The sequence below is a fragment of the Cyanistes caeruleus genome, chromosome Z (genome assembly GCF_971803275.1).
Source record: "Cyanistes caeruleus chromosome Z, bCyaCae1.hap1.1, whole genome shotgun sequence".
Lineage (NCBI taxonomy): Eukaryota > Metazoa > Chordata > Aves > Passeriformes > Paridae > Cyanistes > Cyanistes caeruleus.
The window spans coordinates 54,912,151-54,927,029 of record NC_141732.1 but is presented as its reverse complement, the minus strand read 5'-3'; positions in this window follow the sequence as shown (position 1 = coordinate 54,927,029).

Sequence of the window (14,879 nt, the reverse complement as noted above, 5' to 3'; positions counted from 1 at the left end):
TCTTTCTCTCCCTGATTCCTTACCAAACGGTTTTTCCTACACAGTCCTTTTGAAACAGGGACCCACTGAAGCCATTCTCACTTGGCCTACATTGACTTGGTGACTTAGCATGCCAAGAGGTCTCTGTGAGCCAGACATAGTTTGCCCCAGCACTGCAGGTGTGATAACCAGTGCCAGCCTAGTACTCCAGTGCTTGGAGTGTCTCCTGGGCGAAGGGCACCTGAAGTATTTCTGCCAGGGGAGACATAGCACAGTGGTCCCAAACAAGCCCCCTGCCCCTTGACATCAGTCAGTTTTTACTCTTGCACCTCTCCGGCCAACTTTTCTTCTCGCTCTTCACTTAGCATCTGTTAATGTGTGTATGTTCTCTCACCTGGATCCTACATGCTAGGTATAGAGGCACGTCACCCAGCAAGCCAAATTACTGTGAAAGTAAGGTCTGACACAAGACTGATAGCAAAGAGCAGCAGCTGCAAACCAAATGAAAAAAAAAAGCCACCACCAGAAAAATAAATCTCCCTCACTTTACTTTGCCATCTGTCAGGAGTCAGTGGGTGCAGGCTGTCCTGTATAGCAGGGTGCTGCACACAGGCATCCACCCAATAAGCTGAGATTGTGTAACACATAGTGCACAACAGCACTGCAAGCTTCCCAATGAATTCCTCATTCACTTAAGATCTGGGTGGTTTTATCATTAAACAGAATTAGTCCAAGTTGGATCTCCCAGGCTTGGGCATGGCAAGAGTTGCTTTTGAGCCTTTTTCAGATCTGTTGATCTGCCATCTCCTGCCCCAGTTTGAACAACTGTCTAGAAAGCAAAGTCAAGATAATCTTTTTTTGTCTTCATGAGTTTAAAATACATACTCGAGGACTCAAGATAAACAAATCAAGCTGAAGAAGTGGAGAAAATGGATGACTGCTTTAATCTTTCTCCAGAACTTAATCTAATCTTACAGAAAACCCAGTTCACTTACTTAATACATGCTTGCCTGTATCTCATGGATTAAATTCTTATTTAGAAGAGAAACATACTGCCAGAACAGAATTTGGAGATCAAAGAGGTTTCTAATTTCAGTTTTACCAAGAATGTAATTTTTATTTAGCATTGGGTTGACCAAAACTAGATTACTTGTGCTTTTTTAAGGGAGTTAGTGACCACACATTTCATTCTGGCTTGTATATAATTACAGCTGTTTTAGGTAATCTTTAGAGGAGCAGGGAATAGGACCTTATGTGTCTGTTCTAACTTGAGATAATGCTGTGATTCTGACACTATGATGGCAGCTTTAAAGCATGCAGATTATGCTCCAAAGTCCAACTTCGATGAAGAGTATGCTGAGCTATGTGATAATGTCCTCTTCAGTAGTGCCTCTGTATTGCTGTAGGAAATAGGTTAATTAGTAACATGTCTAATAGGTCTTTGCCCCAAAAATAGTTTTTAAACTATGATCTCTGTTGCTGTGGTACTGAGCTTCATTTGCACATGCTATTTATACATAATGTAGCCTAACCCCCTCTTTGTACATAATGCAGCTGAAAAATTAATGTGAAATGCCCATGAATAATAGCTTTCCAGAGCAGAGGGACTGGACTGTTATTTTCCATGTGGGAACAGATTTCTGTCTTTCCCTCCACAAATCAATGGTAGTACTGGGCATGATGGGACTCCTGGATGTGCAGCTATCATAGAAGGGTTTAAATCAATTAGTCCAGTAGTTTAGGTGACTAATGACACAGGGAGAATCACCAAAATTACTTTAATACTTTTTTTTTTACCTGCAACAAAAGCATAAGGAAAGTAATGTAAAATAAACATTCCTTCCTTTTTTTCTTTTGTTTTCTCCTCCCCCAGTCCTGAATACAATTGGTATATCAGAAATTAAAACATTTTCTAAGTGACAGAAATTTGTACAGGAATCTGACCACCCTAACACCATACAAGTGTCAGACTATACAACTTAGAGTGTCTGGATTTATTTTGGTGACACTTACCTTCTTTCAGTAAGCAAAAGAGACTAAATGCCTAGAGCTTCAAAAAATGTTAGATGAAGCTGTGGACTTTGCATTTCTGTGCAATGTTCAGTTTCGCCCCAGAAGCTCATTTTTCTGGGCTAAAATGCCTTGTTAAAAAAAGTGACCCCAGTTTTAGTTGTATGGTGATGTAGGCTATTGTGGTATGCCATATCAGGAAGATTGACAAAAGGAACCAAAGTTTTGGATGTGTTAGTGAATACAGGTAAAAAGAACAAAATTAGCATGACTGTTGTACTAAAGTACTGAATGTAATTTCTAGTTAAAAATCCTATTAGGGTAGACCTAATGAATTAAGCACTTAAAAAAATAAGAAGTGAAAAATAAGAATAATTACTTCCTTTAGAATTCCATTCTCTTAAATGGTTCTCCCAGCTCCAAGAGGTGACACCTGAAACAGTTCATACTGTGGAAGTTGGGCCCTTCCCCAGGAAATAGTTAAGAGGCTCCCAAAAGTGTTTGTATCCACTGATGCCCTCTGCAAGCCAAGTTTAATTCCACCTACTAATGCTGGATGGCATTTATCACTGGTGCTGGGATTAAGGGGTTTACCATGCATACCAGCTCTGACCTGAGCTCCCCCTACGCACCCTCACTGGCATTTGTTTTTCAGGTCAGATAATGATTGACTCTCGGTATATCCAAGAATGATGTTGTCATCACCTTTGAACTCTGTCAGTGAATATATATGAGACTGGCACTTTTTCAAGATTGTAAAATATGTCTCAGTCTTTTTCTAGTTACATTGTCATACATTATGTGAGTCTGTCACTTTAAAGGTGAGATTTACTGGTATGGAATTTTACATTATGGAAATTAGCCAACAAAATATTTATTTAAAATCAACAACTGAAGAAAGTGTTTTTTGAAAGACATACTTTCAGAGGTTTTATCTTCTTGATACAGCTGGAAGAACTCAAGTTATTCTATAAATAGCTTTTTAGTCCATTTCTCCTGGTGTCTCATACTTTTGGCTGGGAAGTCTGTCTGTTAGAAGTCCAGTTCAACCATGGTGTGAATTAATGCAAGCCTTGGCATCAATTCCTAACACACAGCACTAGCTGTTTCCTGGAAGGGAAGCAACCCAAACATTACAGGCATCTTCCTGCCTTTGAAAGACACCAGCAAAGCTGGCCAAAAGAGCATTCATGCTCTTATTGCAGCTGCAGACAGCTCTCCTCAGTGGACTGTGCCTGCATGCAGGTCTATAAACTTCATCCCTTCCTGCTCTTCTTGCACCCAGGTGTGTTAACTACAAACATCTCCTCACTAAAAAGAAATGCTTTCAGTGGTTCAGTTCAAATGGTGATGGTTGGGCCTGTCCCTGAAAGCCTGCTGTGGGACAAGGGACGGAAGTAAGGGGCCAAGGAGCCATGCTGGAAGAGCTGCAAGGAGGATTTTGCACTAAATGCAATGGAAATGGCCATTCTAAATGCATTTAGAAATGGCCACAGTGAGATTAGAGAAAAGGGGTACCCAGTTTCAGGTTTGTTTTGTATTTCAGTTTGGAATTGTGAAAGCATTAGCTTTTACTATCCACAACTTAATGCAATGCCTGGGGAAATAAATTTAAAAATTCCTGCCTTACTTCACTTTGGCTGTAGTATCATTGTGCACACATACACTGAACAGAAGTGCCTGGTTAAAGCTGAGCCACCTGGTTGGTTTTAGTTTGTGTAACATCATCCAGTATATCAGTACCTTGAATACCACTGGACAGTAAAGTGCTGTTGAAAGACCTGCAGGATTTCATGCTACTCGTACAAATATTTGGGAACCTCTCTCTAAGAAACTAATCAGGAAACACTAACAGGATTTTGTTGACGGTTTTTTGTTTTTCAAAGATGATTCTAACAACTTAAAGTTGTTTACAAAAGAGTACATCTGTTTTCCTGCCAGGTTGTTAGCCAACAAAAGCAAAGTACGTAAGTCTTGCTCAAAGTAGTGTTGTATTACGGCTGTATACATCTGTGGTGGGTTGATCCTGGCTGAACACCAGATGCCCACCAAAACAACTTAACCACTCCCCTCCTCTGATGGTCAAGGAGAGAGAGAAAAAAGTCTGGTGGGTTGAGATTAGGGCAGGGAGACATAACTCACCAATTACTGTCACAGGGAAAACAGAGAGATTAGTTTAAATTAGTGCCAATCAAACCAGAATAGAATAACAAGAAAATAACCCCCAAATCTTAAAACACCTTCCCTCGCCCATTCCTTCTTCCTAGGCCCGAATTCACTACTGAATTCTCTGCCTCCTCCCCATCAGCAGCACAGGAGGACTGGAATGAGGGTTGTAGTTAGTACATTAATTTGCTTCTGCTGCTTCTCCTTTGTCTTACCTTGCTCCAGCATTGGAATCTATCCCACGGGAGACAGTCCTCCACAAATTCACCATTAATCCTTCCAATAGTCTGCAGTTCTTCACTCCAGTGTGGGTATCCCACAGGATCACAAGTTCTGCCAACAAACCTGTTCCAGCATGGGCTCATTTTTCCATGATATGCCAGGAGACTGCTCCATAGTGGTCTTCCAACAGGGTCACAGCCTCCCTTGTGTATCCACCTGCTCTGCCATGGGGTCCTGCACAGGCTGCAGGTGGATCTCTGCTCCACCATGGACCTCCATGGGCTGCAGGGGCACAGCTGCCTCACCATGGGCTGCACCAGGGGCTGCAGGGGAATCTCAGTTCTAGCACCTTGAGCACTTCCTCCCCATCCTTCTCCACTAACCCTGGTGTTTGCAGAGCTGTTTCTCTCAAATATTATCACTCATCTCTTCCGGCTGCTGTTGCTGAACAGCTTTTCCCCTTCTTATACATACTATGCTCAAAGAGCTATCACCGTCGTTGGGCTTGGCCTTGGCTAGCAGTGGGTAGGTCTTGGAGCCACTGGTACTGGCTTGGTTGGATGTGAGGGAAGAGTCTGGCATCTTCTCACATAAGCACCGTGTTAGTACCCCTGCTACCAAAACCTGGCCATATAAACCCACTAAAACAAACCTGTATCATTATATCAGATGGTTCCTTACTATAGGTGATTAATGAATTCTCAAAACTTTTGTTGTTCGTGTTCTGTTTCCTTAACTATTTTTAATTCTTCCTGTTGAAAGAAAAAGCATGTTTCCACACACCAAAACTCCCACCCTATGCATCATCCCTGAAGAGATCTCAGGAATGAGAGAGTCATTAGGAACACAGGAGTCTTTAGGCAGTTGGTACCAGCTGTGAGTACTTCAACTAGGGCCTTACAGCAAGTGGGGACACTGCAGGCAAGCTTGATTGACCTTTCTTTATCATTTTATCCACCGGTGCTTTGCTACTTCACCCTGTGACACTGGGTGAGTGATAGCCATTCCTCATGAGAACCATATCTGTGAATGTTTGGTTAGCCAACACCAGAAGAAATAAAATGCCTTTTAAAATATTTCTTGCAATACAAAAATGCCCTTCAAAGACTTCTATGCAGAGAACTGTAAATAAGGGCCTCATTATACTTAAACACAGTAAAATTAAATACATTCAGCCATGAATGATAAACGTCAATGTCCATGTGCTCCAAACACCATTACAGTCATTTGCAGCATTATTATTTAGATAACATGAAGAGTAAAATTTTTTTCAATATGCTTTGAAATCTCTAAATGCTGATCTGAATGTAAGTAACAAAGAGGTATTTCTAGATGTACCGGTAATTTTTTTTTTCAGTCTTTCATTTAATGGTTTCAGCACTGCTGCAGAAAGAGCCCTTGCTGTGTTCTCTAGAGCTTTGGCTAACTGCAGAGCTGGAAGGGTAGCTCAGGCTCTCCCAGTAATGCTGTGCTGCTCACTGACCCACATTATCTAAACTGAGATGAAGACATGAGATTTCATTTGCATGAGATTCCATTTGTCATGGTGGAATAGGCAGATTAGGAAAAATCCTGCTCTACTTCCTGCCTATGGTATCCCACCTTTCTTTGAGGCATGAAAAGCCACCTGCTGTGTCTGGCAATCATCCAGCAGCACCCCTGCATTGCTCTTGGGCATTTTCTGGGGCTGGAAAGGCAACTTTACCCAAGCGTGAGTGAGACTTGGGAGTCAGACAGTTGCAGTCCCTCGATATTGAGCAGGAAGGGGCTGGCCCTGGAAATGGTTTGCCCCCACTCCACCACCATGCACTTATTCTTGCAAATTTCTCATGAGAATTTTCCAGTCCAACCAGATACATCTGTTCAGAAGCCCTTTATTGTGGCAGCTTAATCTGCATCACTTGCCTAGCAGGAGGAGCAAGAAACATGTTAATGCCTTCTGCAGTGGAAGCTGATTTGGGAGAATTGTGAGCAGAAAAGCTGTACAAAGAGATTGGGGGAGATTAGATACACAGTATGACAAAATGAGGCTTGTTTTAGCAAAACCAGATTGAAGCAACTGAGGAAAAAGGTTATAAATTTGTGGGCACTACAGAGAGCTGGAAATCTGTAATGCTGAAAGAGAACTTCCCAGAGAGCTGCTTAAATAAGAATTGGCAGTGTGATGAGAACAAAAAAATGGTCTGTGCATTTTTTGTCCATTTCAGATGCAGCGGAGGCACCCGACACATTACAGGAAGATGTAATGCAACTTGACACCATTTACAGTCAGTGTGTCCCAGCAGACAGATCCAAAGTCTGCCACCCTCAATAGAACAAACAACAGCTGCTAAGAAGTTGGAAGCTGAAAATAAGGAAGAAGTTTAAAAGGGTAGGCTTGTTTTTATAAGAGATAAATCCTGTAAATAAGTAACTTAGAACATCTCACATTATATGAATGCTGAAATAATAAACCATGTGGATGGTTTGCAAAGAGACAGGCAAAGAGATACAGAAAGTTCTCTAGGTTAGTTCTGCAAAACCAGATTCTTGGGAAATTTGGGTGAGTTTTTGAATTAATATTGAGTTTTTTTCCATCTTTGTCTCATATGGCAACCGCCTATTCTGGCCTTCGCACAGCTCCTATTTGGTCAGAATAGAAAGAATTGAAAACAAAGAAGAGACACATGCATTTGAAAATGGGTATGCCTATGAGTTTCTGAAAACACACTGTAGATATGACTGTGAATGCCTCCTTTAAGCAGGGTGGACAAAATCTAGTGCCTTCCCACTATGCCCTGTAGATCTGATGGACAGCCCAGCTGCAACCTAACAGATGCTGGCTGCTCCCCCTCCCTGGTCTGCCTCAGCCTCCCCCGTGATTTTCTGTGGAGTGGGGAGACCTCTGCAGACAGGATAAATCCAACATTGCTGCAGGCATGCAGAGGCAGACAACTAGATTCTCTGACCAGTTAGTTACAGAGGTTTGTTGGGGTTTGGGGTTTTGTTTATGCGTTTCTTTTAGGGGTTGGGGTTTTGTTTGTGTGCTTTAGTATTCTGGCATTATTTCTTTCATTCTTCCTCTTTTAATAATCCCCTTTCAACTGCTAACATATCCGGGCTACATGTACAACCTGATGCATGCAAATCTTGGTCTCAAGTATTTTCTCTAATTTAACATTGAATTAGTAGCCACTGCACAGGTATAGGCAAAGGTATACAAACTTTTGAAAGGAGGGATGTATGTGTCAGTATGTGTAATTTCCACTTTATTCCTCAAGTTTGTTTTGAAAAACAAAAGGTGGGAAAACAGTGAGGTGGGATCTCACTGAACATAAGAATAAATAGCTACTCAAAGTTGGTGTGTGTTCTTCAGCCAGAGGACCAAACATCAGCAAGCTGATGGGCCATAAAGCAGAGTGAGTATCCAGGCAGGTATTTAAGGTATATATCATTCAGACAGTAGAACACAGTGAGTCCCGCAGAGACGAATTATGGGCTATTATGTTTATAAGAGAGACTCAGGCAATACTAGAGGTGTACCCTACTTACCTTAGGTGCCTAATGAACAATATTCCTAGATGTCATTATTGTGAATGCACAGAAACTGCCTTCTAGTGAAAAGGCAATCTCCATGCCTTGGTTTCTTGAAAACAGGTAAGAGAAAATAATGACTTAAACAACCATGCAGAGAAGATATTCTTTGTTCTCAATCTCATCATGTGTTATCTGCTACAATTTCAAACTCAGAGGATATTTAACAATATTTTACTCAGACAATGGGAATATTTTCATGCATTTATCTGGGATTATTGAGCTGAGCTCAGAACACCTTTATTCTGGCACCTGCAAATAGCTGTGTTTGCATACAAATGACAGAAAATTAAGGTGTCTAATTAGTTTTTATACAACGTTTCCTTCACCTTCCAAAGTATCTCAGTGGATACTTTGTGGATACTAGACAAAGCCAGCCTAATTAAAATTAATAGCTTGACAGCTGAAATAATTTGTAACAGCGTGTCATCTTCCTTACCAGCTTTTCACCAATAGTATAAGACAAACTCAATTACTCTTAATTACCAAATGTGCATATATGATGCACAGAGATCATCGACCCCGACACTGCTGACGACACACAAGTGATAGAAGAAAAGTGTTGCCTAAGGAAGCCAACTAAATGCTCTGATTATCTGTATCTTGATAGCACTACGTAAAGCTTTGCTTGATAGGCATTCGTTTCCTGGGACCCAGATCTCGCAGGTCCTTTCTCTGAATTGGATTCCTAGCATGGAGGTGGGATGGACACACAAACCCTTGAAGGCAGAAAGACCCAATGCACTGTCTGTAGCATTTGGAGAATGTAGCATTTGGAGAACCTCTGAACTGCCCAGTTGCCCTGGGGGCTCTGGGGCATGGAGAGTGGAATGGGAGAGGCCCTAGGGGAAGAGAAGCTGGCTGACAGTGAAGAAAAAAGCATCTTTCCCATGCTAAGAGATGCAAAAGGTCAGCAGTTCACATCAAGTCATTTCACAGCATGGCTGACTAAGTAATCATCATTTGACTTTAATTAAAACATTTTAATCAAAAATTAGAAGAGCTCAGCTGTTTCTGGAGGTGATGCCTTAAGTTTTAACTTTCATATTTTCCAGATTCTTTACTGCATTGGTAGATAACTCTGAACTCCATATAAAGAGTTAGGAAGTTCCCTTCACAGTTTAGACAAAACAATCATTTTCCAGCCCAAGAACCATGGGGACACCGTTGCAGCTTCAGGCCCCAAAAGTATAAACAACAATGAATTGAGGAGAGCAATATGAGAGGATGGGACTTACCTGAAGCTGTAATTGAACAATTAACCCCAAAATGTAAGTAGACCAAAACATAGAAAAGAGTGAAAAAGTGTGACCTGTCATCCATCTTGTGTCTCTCTTGGGTCCAGCTTGGGCAGAGCCACATCCAGGTGCTTGTACTGCCCAAGGTGAATCCTTTGAAGGCCTTTTAATAAATCCCTACTTTATTTCTTTAACACTGTCTAGCCTCTGCTCCAGGTAGCCTCTGAAGGCATCAGAAGCAATTCTGACACCCCTACCCTGCTCAGTGGATCTGGAAGGTTTCCTACAGGAAACAGCAAGAAGGCGGGGGGAAGAGCAGCACAACACTTTGCTCTCAAGCATCTGTGCTACATTCACTGATTTCAATGGGAAGTCTCACAGAATGCTCTCCTGAGAGCAGTATATTATGTGAAAAATATTTAGGTTTAAGGAAAAAAAAAGATGAAAATAAATCAGAAGGAGATATTGTAACAATAACTTTGCTTCTATTAAGCATCAGAATTAGGAGCAACAAATAATAATAACAAATAAAAAAACTGGATGGATAGTAAATTGATGTAGCAAAACCTATACTTCCATTACCTCAACTGTAACCATCCTTCAGAACTACAGAGTTTCAATAGTTTTAAGTTGCTGAAGATCAAGAATGCAAAATAATAAAAACTTGCACCATTTAGAGAATGCATCGATAATAACACAAGTGGTTTATAATTTGAAATGATCTATTTCTTCCTTTAAATATCAATTAGTTTGCTCAGTCGAGTGGAAATTTAACTGTATCCATCAAAACATTAAAAACCATAAATAAAAAATTAGCAGTTAATTGTGTTGCCTATTTTTAAGACATTGGAGCTTAGTTTTTCACATTCTGGCAGTCTATCAAACTCAGCTCCATTACAGATGTCTTAGAACTGAATTGATGATGATATTCAGAACTAAGGGCATTCTCTTCAGTAGCCCTACCCTGATGAAAGAGCTCAAATGTATAGATGGCTTATGCGACTCTATCATTCTTACTGTGTGAATTAGGAATGTTAGAAATGTCAGCTTAATGAGTCATGCAACAGTCTTCAATGTTCTAAGTCACTGGATCCAATTAATTTTCAAGTGTGCCTAAAATGAACAATGAATACTGAGAAGAAGCAGTTCAGTGGTTTTCTCCACACTCACTTTTTAACTTCTATTTTATACGATGGACCTAATAATGCTTTCAAACAGCCATACAAGTCAATTATTAACAATGATTGAAATTTCCAAGGACCTAACAGTGTTTTTTCCTTAGCCTTTACATCTGCAATGAAATTACTCCAATTTGCTTGAAAAAATGAGGAAAGGAACAATGCAGGTGTTAGTGTAAAAAATGGTAATCTTTTTCCCCTTCTTTATGCATGTTATTAGTAAAACTAGTCAGAGCGGAAACATGATAAACATACACATTTTTTAAACATCTCCATTCTATTTGCTTCACTGAACTTGAAAACTGCTTTGGTTTTGTATTATATTTGGCATAATGTAACAACATGAATTTTGTTTCCAGTGAATCCTGTTTTTATTGAGCAGTGGGGGCCAATCTCATTGGCTGGGCTCACAGCCATGAAGAGGAAGAGCCATTTGTTGTAACAGGCAGGGCTTTCTTTATTTTTACGTAATTTTTACCATAGCCCTGATGTTTGGATTTTTAAACTCCAGATTCTGATTGATGTGTATCTTACAAACAAATATTTCTGCTTATGCACACATCACTGGTGGCTCTTCTAAGTTGTGGCTCATCTGAAGTTATTGATGTGAAGGTTCTTTTTCCCCATGCTTATTGGGGAAAATAAGCAGAATAAACAGAGTGTGGATAAACACTCTGCTTCAGTGGCCATTAAGGCATGTCACCTGCTGTGGAGGGCCTGTTCTCCACCTTGGGATGTATGTGATGCTGTTCCCTGACCCCTGCCAACATTCCTTCTTGCACCCTTTGGAGAAGGGTCCCCCGACACCTCGTCTTCCCGGTGTGTATGGATTTGTGCCAAGAGAAAACAACATGATCTGAGGGTGCAGAAGAGTACACAATTTGTCCCACCTTGCTAAAAAACAGTGGACTTTGAAAGCAGAGATGGGCATGGCAGCTTTTTCATTTTTGGCAAGCTGTGGACCACCACCCCAGGTACTCCTCATTCTCACTTGAGGAAAGGCATCAAATAGCCAAATGGTGGCAGCACTATAAATTGCTTTAATTGTTCGCTCAGTGAGAGTGAACTCACCCAGGCACCAGAGGAAAAAAATTTAAAACGCCAAACCCTGCCCCCCCCCCCCCCCAAGAAACAAGTAAGCAAACTATCAAACAACAACAACAAAAAACAAAAACAAAAACAAAACAAAAACAAAAACAAAACACCAAAAAAAACCAAAGATAAAAAAAATAAAATTAAAACCCAAACCAAAAACCCCATGAGCCGCAAAAGAAAAAGGAGTTTGAGAGCCAAGTACAACATTAAAACTCCTTATCCCTAAATGCCCATGCCACAGAAACATTTTTGGGGCAAGGAGGACTGAAGCACTTAAAATCCTTAGTCTCAATGAAAGATTCAGCTTGACTGAAATGACTTTCAGCAAAAGCCACCAGTGGTTTATCAGATCTCACTGATTGGGAGTAATGCTCCTGGTGCCTACACTCTATATTAATCATCACAGAGAAGTGTCTGAGAGGGCAGCTGTAAGGCTGTCTTTAAAATCTTGTAAATACTGAGCATTTCAAGGCAAGGTTTGGGTTCAGATACATGTCCAGTAAAAAAGCCTTTCCTTCTGTTGTGGTGTAGGCAGTTCAAGACCTGCAGGTAGTATAATCTGAAAATAGAAACTGTTAGAAATATAAATATAGAGCTGGGGGAAAAAACAACCCTATATGCTGCCAGAAAGCATCAAGAAAATCCCCTGCTTTGAATACAAAACTTTGCCTGGGGGATCGTGTTTTAGAAGTCAAGTGACAAAACTTCAGCTTCCCTGTAAGTTAAAGGAGGATTAAAATAAGGAATGAATGAAAGAGAATGACACACATGTACAAATTAAATTAAAAAAAAAAATAATTAAAAAACGCACGGCTTATTTATGCCACCTACTGGATTTCTCTTGAAGTATCTTTTCAAGTGTTTTAGTTGTGATGGTATCTGTCACTCCAGCAAATAGGCTTGCATGGGAGACTACTCACACAAGTAAACCAGCTGAAATCCAGATGATGATTCACATGAGTAAATGCGTGTGCAGACTGACATAGCTGGAGGAGTAGAGATGAGGGTAGCTCTACACCTGTTTATTCTGCTAAGCTGATGGCTTTGTGGTAGCCCAGACATCCAAAGCTGCAGGCAAGCACTAGAGTTCAACACTGAGGAGCTTCCCAGCTCCTATCAGTGCCTCAGGGAATGTGCTGGCATGGTTTCCCTCCTTTGCTTGACTCCCTCCAGCTGTCTTTGATATTTTGTTCAAAATGTCCAGAGTGTTTATGGACATGACAATGTTTTCAGACAATGCAGACTGGCAGTGTGCATGCTTTATCTTCTATCCCTTACCATTCCTGCAGCTGAGGCTCTTTTGGGTATCCACAGCCAGCCCTGGGGATAGAGTCTATAAAATGATACGTCAGAATCAAAAATACCTCAAAAACTCTCTGATTTGACTCACTGACAGAAAAAAACAACCCCACAAAACAAAAATTAAACAGAATCAGGTCTAGCAGATCTCTAAAATGATATGCACTCAATTCCACTGACTTCAGTGAAACTGAAGGTCTTCACTTTCCAGACAACAGTGTTAGAATTAAACCCTTTTTAATTTGTCATCTCTCCACTGCCTTGCTGAGTCATACCAAATGTGGTGGTGGGATCATGTCTTGCTTACATCTGTCCCTCAAAATTATAATCTTGTTAGCAAATAAAATATTTTTGCCAGGTTCAAGGGCTCAGCCAAAGGCATGCAAAGGACAGATCATCACTAACAGATGACATTTTGGACTTTAAAGAAAAAGTTAAAGCTAAAGGACAACTATCAGATACCTATTAAGACAAAAGAAAAAAAGAAAAGCAAAAAACGTCTTTTTTGATTCTTCTTAATTTTGTCATCAGAAATATTAATTACAATTATTTCCAAAGGTGATGGCAAACTGCAGTAGTCCTAAGTCACTGACATCATCACTAGACAGACTTGAACCAGAGATGCCCAGACATATATTAAATGAATGACTAAATTTCTCGGAGACTTGCAGTGAGGTTACTGTGATTTGTCTTAGGACTAATGGCAGTTTACGACCATCCATTGTTTCATTACTCCACAGATGACAAATCCAGGAGTGTGCTGTTAACCTCACCACATACCCATTAAAAAAACTGGAGGAAAACATTGCACTCTAAACCATACTCAAAGTGTGACCTGAGCTAGCAAAACTAAAGCAATTAATTGTTAAATGATTGATCATGTACTTGTGTTCATCAGGCATCTAGATATTTTGGTGGAATTCATCCAGAACACAAAATACCAGATCGGTCCTAACAACATTAATATTTTGTTCTGTACAGTAGATTCTGTAACATTATGGATAATACAGATCTGTCCAATTAGCCTGAAAGGCAGTAGTAGAAAATACAAATTATGTAAAGGAATGATGAATGAATGTTCTTCTTAGACCTGTTGCATTTTTTTCATCCTATAGTTCATCTCTGAAATTGGCTGTCCCACTTAGTTTCTAGTGAAAAGGCAGATATATAAGCACCTGGTGACTCCTTTTATTTTTCCTTTGTCTGTCTTTGCCTGCTTTATGCACTGTCCTTTTCTTATTTTTTCTCCTTTTCCACCCCTGCTGTCATTTCTGATTTTCTTCTCCCACCTCTGTTGGGTTTTATTTTATTTTGCCTTTCTTGGTCTTTTGATTTAGCCTCCTTTAATCTACTTTTTAATTTGCATTTTCAATTGGCTTTAAGATAATTTGTAGGGGAGCACCTGAAAACATTCCTCTGTGTGTGCTCCACCATGCACTGAACTTCACAAACTGAATATCCAAGGCTTCCCCCTAGACAAAATTTTGGAAACTGATCAATGCCCATATGACTTGAGATCTCAACTGGTTTCAGTTCAGGGAGGAATTTTATATATTGATATAAAAAGCTAAGTATGCCTATATTGTTCATCTCCTTAAATATTTGTGATATGCACCACTACATGTAAAGGCAAATCCTAATTTTGTTCCTCTAAACGTTGTGTTAATCTTCTCCAGTCTTGTATGAAAATGTGCAGTTACTGACATCAGAAATGTCAATTCCAGGAAAGTGATGCAAGGGAAAAGTTTCAGTTTCAGTGAGCTGAACGATAGATACCAAGCCCACACAGCTCGTGTGGACCATCTGCTTGAGATTTGGGCTTAAGAGAAGTGCTTGAATGAGGTCTCTCCCTGGAGAGATGTCCAGATAAATGTTGGAGATAAATTGAGATAAATGTCTCCAACGTTGTACCATAGAGGAAAAAGTTCTTTAAATGTAATTTATTAAAATGCCCATGCAAAGCATCAAGCAGCAAGGATCCAGGACTTTCTTCAGGCTAAGATAGGCACTCACTGTTTCCAGCATGGAGGCTCAGTCTGAGCAGAATTAGCTTGGTGTTAGCTGATCACAAAGAGAGAGATGCCTTTCTTGGCTTCTTCTAGCAGAAATAAATTTCTAC